Source organism: Scomber japonicus, chromosome 23, assembly GCF_027409825.1.
Source record: "Scomber japonicus isolate fScoJap1 chromosome 23, fScoJap1.pri, whole genome shotgun sequence".
NCBI classification, from domain to species: Eukaryota; Metazoa; Chordata; class Actinopteri; order Scombriformes; family Scombridae; genus Scomber; species Scomber japonicus.
The window spans coordinates 3,191,058-3,200,925 of record NC_070600.1 but is presented as its reverse complement, the minus strand read 5'-3'; positions in this window follow the sequence as shown (position 1 = coordinate 3,200,925).

Sequence of the window (9,868 nt, the reverse complement as noted above, 5' to 3'; positions counted from 1 at the left end):
ATATAGGAAATCAAACTAAAGTGGAGTGTGGGTGGATTAAATTTTACCCTTGTGTGGCTGTGGCCATCACACACGCCCCCCCTTCAGGACTCTCGCTGGAACAGCGAGAGAGGTAGTCAGCTGTTACGTTATCCCTGCCTGGGATGTGTTGGATGCTGAAGCGGAACGGCTGCAGGGCCAGGTACCACCGTGTGATCCTCCCATTTGTATCTTTCATCCTCTCCATCCACTGAAATGCTCTGTGATCAGTCTGCAGGGTGAATTCTCTACCCAATAGGTAGTATCGGAAGGAGTCAAGGGCCCACTTGATGTCCAGTGCCTCCTTCTCCACTGTCGAATAACGAACCTCCCTGGGGAACAGTTTCCTGCTGATGTAGGCAATTGGATGGCGGTCACCTGGTGGTCCTTGGAGGAGCACTGCCCCTAGACCCCTGTCAGACGCATCTGTTTGGAGGACAAAATCTTCATCAAAATTTGGACTGTATAACACCGGTTTCTTACTCAGTGACTGCCGGATGTCCTGAAAAGTTGCCATTGCCTCCTCTGTCCACTGGATCTGATTGGGACACCGTGATGCTGTTAAGTCCGTGAGTTGAGCTGCCCTGGCAGAGAATTGTGGGATGAACCGGTGATAGAAACCTGCCATGCCCAGGAAGGACCGAAGTTGCTTCTTTGTTTGTGGCAAAGGACATGACTCAATGGCCTGGATCTTACTGACCTGTGGCTGTATCACCCCTTTTCCAATGACGTAGCCCAGGTACTCTGTCTCTGCAGCAGCAAAGACACACTTTGATGGGTTTACAGTCAGCCCGGCCGAGTGGAGACGATCCAAGACCACCTGCAGGTGTTTCAGATGGTCCTCCCAGGTGGTACTGTAAATAACAATATCATCCAGATATGCTGCAGCAAAACCAGAGAAATCACAAAGTACCTGGTCCATAAGCCTCTGGAAGGTCGCTGGAGCACCGTGCAGCCCAAATGGCAGGACTGTAAACTGGAAGAGACCCCAGGGTGTCCTAAAGGCCGTCAGGGCTCTGGACCGCTGAGTGAGTGGCACCTGCCAATAACCTTTGCACAAATCTATTGTCGTCAAGTATTTAGCCTTCCCCAGCTGTTCAAGCAGATCATCAATTCTGGGTGTCGGGTAAGAATCAAACTGAGAAATAGAATTCAGGTACCTGAAGTCAATGCAGAACCTCATGCTGCCATCCTTCTTTGGCACCAGGACTATCGGGTTACACCACTCGCTTTTTGAGGTCTCAATGATCCCCAGGGACAGCATCAGCTCAACCTCCTTTTTCAATGAGGTCAGCAGGCGTTCAGGAATCCTGTAACTCAGTCTTCTCACAGAAGCACCTTCTCTCAACATAATATCATGTTCAACAATATCCGTTCTCCCAGGATTCTCCTGAAATACTTCTGAAGTACAGATTGATCTCACCTCGTGCTGCTTTTCTTTGGCCAGGTGGCTGAGGTCAAGATCCACCCGTGCACCAATAGGAGGCAGGTATTGCTCATCCACTTCCTCCTCCTCCAGCACCCCTCTGATGAGCATGACTTGTGCCCTTCTTTCTGGTCTCTGTACCCATTCTTTCAAAAGATTTACATGCAACACCCTGCTAGAGCGGGCCTCCCCTGGGGTTGAGACCTGGTATGTGGTGGGCCCAAGCTTCTTCAAAACCCCAAACGGTCCTTGCCACTTGGCCAGCAGCTTGTTGTCACTACTAGGGAGAAGCACCAGTACCTTTTGTCCAGGGCTGAAGGATCTCTGCCGGGCTGACTTATCGTACCAGGACTTCTGCCGCTGCTGGGCCTCTGCCATGTGTAATTGGGCCAGCTCACTCATTTTCTCCAATCTGTCTCTCATCTGGACAACAAAGGATACAATATTCTCACGGTCACCCCTCCCCTTGTCTCCCTCCCAGATCTCTCTCAACAGAGAGAGGGGACCTCGTACTTCATGTCCATACAACAGCTCAAAAGGAGAGAAACCTGTGGAGGCTTGGGGTACTTCCCTGTATGCAAAGAGGAGCTATGGCAGCCACTGATCCCAGTCCGTACCACTGTCACTCACAAATTTGCGAAGCATCTGCTTCAAGGTCTGGTTGAAACGCTCTGTCAATCCATCAGTTTGGGGATGATATGGTGTGGTCCTCAGGCTCCTAATACCAAGCAATCGATAAACCTGTTTCAGCAGAGTAGACATGAAGTTAGTTCCCTGATCAGTTAGTATTTCTAGAGGGAAGCCCACTCTGGAAAAGAACTGCACCAAACAGAAAGCAACAGATTTTGCTTTGATGGATTTTAATGGAAACACTTCTGGGTACTTTGTAGCATAATCCGTTATGACCAGCATATACCGGTTCCCTGCCTTACTCCTCTCAACAGGACAGACAATGTCCATCCCCAGGCGCTCAAATGGAGTCCCAATAATAGGTAGTGGCTGGAGTGGAGCTCTGGAGGGCATTTTAGCAGATGTTATTTGGCACTGAGGGCAACCTTTACAGAATTGAGTGACATCTCTTCTCAGACCAGGCCAGTGAAAATGCTGTTTGATGCGAGCTGTGGTTTTGTGCTTACCTAGGTGGCCAGCCCAGGGAACAGAGTGCCCCAAAACAAGTATGGTGTCTCTAGCTGCTTGGGGTACCACCAGCGGCAACACTGACCCCTGCTGACGATAGAGTATGCCATTCTGCAGAATATACTCATCACTGCTGAAATCCAGATCTGCTCCCGACTCCTTCACTTTCTGAAAAAGAGGCACTAAAGATGGATCAGTTTTCTGCATATCAATGATATTTACAGGCATTTGAAAGCCCAAAGGTATCTCTGGCTCATTGTTAGTTAGTGGTTTCACAACTGTATGCTGGAATTTCTCTTGCCTTTTCTGACTACGAGTTTTCCGAGACTTCCCAGGTACTGTCTCCAACTTGTCATTGTAGAAGGGCAGGGCACTTAGAACCTCAGAGTAGTCATCTAATTTCTTTGCCTGTGCTCTGGTCACAGCAACATTACTCTTTCGACTCTGATGATCTGCCTCCAGCAAATCAAAGAGTACTGGCAGATCTCTTCCTAATGCAGCAGGATAAGGCAAGTTATCAGCAACCACAATGTTCAGGAGATAAGTTTGCCCATCTACTTTTATGTACATGTCAGCTGTGGAATAGCTCTTCTTATCTCCATGTACACAACAGATAGGGGTGGTAGACTAATAGACTGGTCACTGTTAAGCTCAGGTTCAACGCGAGGGCGTGGCACAAAGCACATCTGTGTTATCTTAGCTGAATTTTTAGGGCACATAGGCTTTATATGACCTTCTAGTCCACAAAGATAACAGACTGGCTTTTTACCCAAAGGTTTCATTGGTGTGCTAGCTGGCTGGTTCTCCCCCATTGAAGGCTTACCCACACTGGTCGCTGGCCTCTGAGGATACTGTTTGGGCGATTTGTAGCTGTCCTTGTTGGTTATCCATGAGTTGTAACTCCATGGTTGTCCCGTATTCCTGGCAGCCACAAAGACATCAGCCAGCTTAGCAGCCTCCACTGCTGAATCTGGATCACGCTCTCGGATCCAAACCTGGAGCTCAGGGGACAGCATTCTCAAATATTGTTCCAATATGATAATTTCACCAATTTCTTGAGCAGTTTTACCTTTCGGCTGGATCCACTTCCCATAAAGCTCCTTGAGTCTTGCATACAACTCCTTGGGACTCTCATCAGGGTCGACCTCTAAGGATCTGAATCGTTGCCTGTAGGTCTCAGGGTTAATGTCATATTTAGCAAGAATGGCCATTTTTACCTGGTCATAATTAAGGGCATCATCAATGTCCATATGCACATATGCCCCTCTAGCTTTACCAGTTAGCAATGGTATTAAGTGAAAAACCCAATCTGCTTTCTGCCACCGGCATGCTACAGCAATGCGCTCAAAGGTAATGAGAAAATGTTCAATATCATCATTATCAGTTAGCTTTTCCAATCTGGGCTCATAGCGTGAATGACACTGACTGGCAGAAGCTATGGTTGGATTTGCAGATATGGAGATAGGCTCAACTTGAGCCTGAATATAATGTGGCATGGAATTTAAAGCCTCCAAATCTGATGGGTTAGAATCTGTTAACAGGGGATCTGGCAGTGGAGATGTCCGGGCCTGTACTTCTAACTGCAACAGCTGAAACTGATGTTGAATAGCCTTAAGCCGCTGTTCCTGCTTTGCAGTTATCTCATTCTGCCTTGCGTCATGAGCATTTTGCTGCCCAATATGAGCCTGGAGAATGGCAACCAGGTCCGAAATGGTTGGCTCTTTACCTTCACCCTCAGTGCTTTCCACCACTCCAGAAGCTCCATTGTCTTCTTCCTCCTCCCCCGCTGGCTCAGCTGCAGGCCCTCCTTGCTTCCTGCTACTTTTCCCTGCACGGTGCATTTCTTTTTTTTTTTTTTTTTTTAAGAAAAAAAAAAAAGAAAAAATCCAAAAATTTAAAGGGGGAAAAATAATTCCTGTGTTCCTCCACTGGATGATCCCACCGCTGCCACCAATTGTCAGGGATCGAGCAGTGAGAAATGAGGACACAGGAATATAAATTCAAAAGAATAGGGTTTTATTTACACCCAAAAATGAAATCTTGTACAAAAACCAAGGCAAACTATAAAAGAGGTCAACAAAAGATAACTTAACTCAATATAACAACAAAAAAACTGAGGTGTTAACTCAACAGAACAGACCTCCCAAAACAACATAAGGGAACACATATATAGTGGCTTAGCCAAACCAAATAATACAAAAAAGGGGAAATCAAAATGGAGGCCAACTGCAACTAAATACAAAGCAACCTAACCAAACCCCAAATCCCCCCATGGCACAGCAGGAAGTAGTCCAGCCTAATTAGCTTGGCCACCCTTGAGCACTCCCCTTAGCTCCGCCTTCTGGTCCACCAGGAAGAGGCCTCACAGCCACAGTAACTCAAACAAAAGAAAGAAAGTATTAATACAAAATAAACAAACTTCTAAATCAAAACAACTGTGTGATGTGATATTATGTAATGTTAGTTTGATGTAGTTGGCTGCAAATTAAATGAACCTATATAGGAAATCAAACTAAAGTGGAGTGTGAGTGGATTAAATTTTACCCTTGTGTGGCTGTGGCCATCACAGGAACCAATCACAGAACGGGGAGGCGGGCTCAAGACGATGACGAGGAGTGACTCTGTTTACATCCAGCATGGCGGCCACGGAGGTGCAGCAATCGTTCGAATCAGCAGTAGATTGTGTGCTAAATAAACTGGAAGGCAAGTTCTCTATTGCCCCACAGGGGCAGTTGTTGTGGATTTCTCTTTGAGACACATCACATGTGGTGGCCACACTGATTGGCAACCTGGGGCTATATAAGCACCACACCTGAGTGGCCACTCCGATTCCTTGATTTCCACTGCAAGCAGTTGTATGTGATTCTCTTGTGTAGCATAAAGAGTAGCGTGTGTTTAGACAGATTGTGTGGCAGGCAAGTCTGCCCCGGCAGGGGTGCATGTGCATTCCACACGGGGCCTCGCTACCTCCTGGGTTAGGCATGGGTGCTTACATAGTGTAGATTTGTACTTAGTTCCTTGGTTTGAGCACGTGGGCGGTGACATCTCATTTGTCTGCTGGTACTCCTGCAGGTGCGGCAGGGTCTGCTGGGTTTCCTCACAGTGTGTCTTACAGAGTCCCCATACATATGGAATATATAGGATGGAGAGATAGTCTTGACACGATAGAGAACGGATGGTTACATGGTAACCTAGGTTCTCTGAGAGACTATCTCTCCAGCTATTAGCCACTCTGAAACGCGTTCCAATCAAGGTTAATCGGAGTGGCCACACAGGTGTGGTGCTGCCTCTGTGGGGTCTGTCCCCATCCATATGGAATATCTAGGATGGAGAGATAGTCTCTTCACTCAGAGAACCTAGGTTACCATGTAATCATCGGCTCACTTGAAAATAGAACAAAAACTTCATGATTTCCTTCATAAAAAAGATGTGTTCGCACCGTTCCCTATAGGCTTTGGCAAAAGCCTTTTATACCAGTTAGCCTCGCACTAAATGCATTACTGTGTATCGTTGATATGATTGGCTGTAAGGTTGTCCAGTAGTGTACAGAAGCATTTGATCGACATCCATTGATCCTGCCTCAAATACAAGGAAATGAACGGCCCCTCACCAGACCCTACCACAATTTCACATGAGATTGAGTCTGGTGTTAGCCAGGCTAGATATATTGACTAAGTGAAATGCAAATAATAGAGCTAGAACAATCTGGTAAATTCAGAAAATTACACAATTTTACTGTAATGCCGCCTTTAAAACCGGGAAAAGACAACTCTTATGCTGAATCACAATATAACAATATGCCAAACTAGCCAGTCAGTTACACCTAGGTAGGGCAGAATAATGACAGTGGGGTAAAAGGCAAATAATAGAACAGCTAGAACACCAAGAAAAATACTGATGCTATATCATGATATTACAATATAACGTAATATTGCCCAGCCGTACTTTACAGTAGAGTTTTTAATCCAGTGTAGGTTTGACATTCCCATGCTGGCTGGATGAATGCATTAATGCAGTCTCCCGCCAGCCAAGCTGGCTAGTATCCAGTTAACTCTCTGCTAATTTGAAGGGGGATCAGATAATGTAGTTGTGCAACTCTTCTACGTCGAATTAATTAAATGCATTGCTTCAACTTTTCTTTATGATGTTTTTTATAATGTGTTTTTCATTATGTTCAACATGTTGCCACAGTCATGGAAATAAAGATTGTAAAGAAAAGAAAAGTATGGCGAAACAAGTATCAGGAATTTTGGAAATATAGACCCCCCCCCCCCCCCCCCCCCCCCCACGCACACACACACACACCTCATTTTGACTATGTCTTTGTCTTTTGGAGTTCTGAATAGCAAAATTTACCCCACTGCCCCACATCAGCAGAAACAAATTAAACACATTTTATCTCACAATCCTGAGATTACTTCTCTTGGGCAGCAAGTATACCTAAACTGTCATCTGGGTATGTGCATTCCATGAAAACAGGTCCAACGTTGCTCATGCAATAAACACTTGGGCCAGAGCTGTTGATAGAGTTGATATACAGCTCTGACTTGGGCTACCACTCCCATTTCCCTGCTAAGTGCACCATTTCCTATGGAGACTGACCTCTATACTCCAAAACCTAAAACCTGTTCCAAGCAGGGGTGGTGCCTGACATTGTAGACATCCAGCACTTAAGCCCGGTCTTACTCGGGAGTTCCGGGGGTATACTAAGGGGGAGAAAATTTTGAAAAACAAATGTGGTCAAAATGTGGACCTGACATATCTACTGATCTACCGAGGGTTTTCTAGTTCATACATGGTACGATGCAGAGTGAATATTGTAGGGGTATTCATAGTTAATTGACATATTTACAATTTTTTGGTTTATTCACATTTACTTTATTAGATGACCAACACTGACTATTAATTATCAATTTGGGAGGGATTAAAAAGAATAAGAGTCCTTCATTGTATTGAGACATGGCATTCAGTTCCATGCTGATGGAACTGCTTCCTTAATATATCCTTCCTTAACATAATCTAAAATATGATTGATCCACTTTATTTTAGGATGCACATGATTTTATTTTTTAAATGTAGCCCTTATTTTACTTGAAATGAGAGAACATGTATTTACGATTAGAGCGCTTAGCCTATCCTATTATTTATCACCTGTGTTTAACAGAATCTCAGTTTATGTCTTGTTGTTGGTGTACTGTTCTGAAATGTGGCTTTTTTAAAAAGCACATATAGGTGTTGCTTGTCATGTGCTTCTCACATATCCACATTTGAGACAAATCTGGTGGGTTCATACTTGTGGCATTTGGGCAGCATCTGGTCTATATTACCATGAGTCATCATTGCTCTGAGTAGTTAAGATTTTAATGAATTAATGCCCAATCTGTTCAGCTCACAGAGTTGTAACTGTTGGCTACTCTCTGACATTCAGTTATTGTGTGTGTGTGTGTGTGTGTGTGTGTGTGTGTGTGTGTACATATATATTTCATTGTGATCTGTGTGTGTGAGGTGTGGTGATGCAGTGATTAGCACTGTCGCCTCACAGTAAGAGGATCCTGGGTGCGAACCCGCCAGCCGGCTGGGGCCCTTCTGTGTGGAGTTTGTATGTTTTCCCCATGCCTGCATGGGTTCTTTCCGGGTACTCCAACCAAAAACATGCAGGTTAGTTTAATTGGTGACTCTAAATTGCACGTCGGTGTGAATGTGTGCATGAATGATTGTCCGTCTACTCTATGTTAGCCCTGTCATGGACTGGTGACCTGTCCAGGGTGTACTCTAACCCAGTGACAGCTGGGATTGGCTCCAGCACCCCCCGCCCTCCTCTAGAGACGATTTTTTTTTTCTTTTTACAACAATATCTTTATTTGTATCCAGAACTGTTTAACACACATAACTACCTGAACAAAATACTCCCGCACCCAACCATGTAAAACACACCCGTCTCCCCCTACCCACCTATAGATAAGAAATGAAGATTAAATAAAGTACAGAAAAAAGCCCAGCTGAATAAAGTAAATTAAACAAAAAGCTTAAATACATACACAATAAGGAAAAACAGAAAAAGACTGTACTTACACACACTCACATGAATACATTACACACATGTGGGTTGAGGACAATACGAGCTTGATCATTTTACACCAAATGACATCTTGTCCAGGTGAACTGCAGAGGGCTACTTGTAGATCAACACCAGATGCTTCCATTATATGAGATACATCTTTATTTGCTAGAAAGTCCCTGAAAGAGTCCCATATGTTGTAAAAGGTGGACTGCTTACCCCTGATTGCATATGTGAGCTTTGCAAAGGGCAGAGTTGTTCTTCAGGGAGAGTTGTTTTTCAAAACAATTTAGAAAAACAACCCCTTAAATAGTGGCTTTAGGGGACTTTTAAGAGACTTAAAGTACATTGAAGTTACTGTAAAATAAATTAAGGGCTTATGCCCAATTAAGATCAATAGGCTTAGTAGGTGGCTCACTGGAATTGAAAGCACTCTTGTAGTTCTATTTTAGGTATCTTTTTCATGCTGTTGCATTTATTGTCCACTAGGTGGCTATGTAAATAAATAAAATGCATTTTAGCTGATGTAGTAGAAACTATAGCTCTTATATACAGTCTGTTATATACAGTTTCATTTTGTCTTCATTCACTAAATGATTATGATGACTATTGTTACTGTTGATTTGTCATGTTAATCAATTGACAGAGTTAATTCTTAATTCTGAAATCCATTTACCTATCCTTGGCCTATCCACCTCCTTGCAAGTTACTGCAATGAATCTTTTGGCCAACAACAGGCCAATTTCTAGAAATAGTCTATCTTTCCTTCAATATTGCAGTTAGCTGGCTAAATACCTAATAAGAAAAGTTTAGGTTCTAAGATATTTTTATGGTGAATATATCATTTTTTATATTATATATTATATTTTTTATATTTTATATTTACCTATCCTTGGCCTATCCACCTCCTTGCAAGTTACTGCAATGAATCTTTTGGCCAACAACAGGCCAATTTCTAGAAATAGTCTATCTTTCCTTCAATATTGCAGTTAGCTGGGTAAATACCTAATAAGAAAAGTTTAGGTTCTAAAGATATTTTTTATGGTGAATATATCCTCAATGCACTGCTTCACTTCTTCCCAGAATTTAAAAAAGTAAAAGATTGTGCCCTTTTCCTTTTCACATTTTATGCAAACATCTAGTATAGCATTGTTGAATACATTGAGTTTATTTGGAGTCATACTATGTATGTATGTATTAACCAGTTGTACTGCAGAAGTTTAAAATGT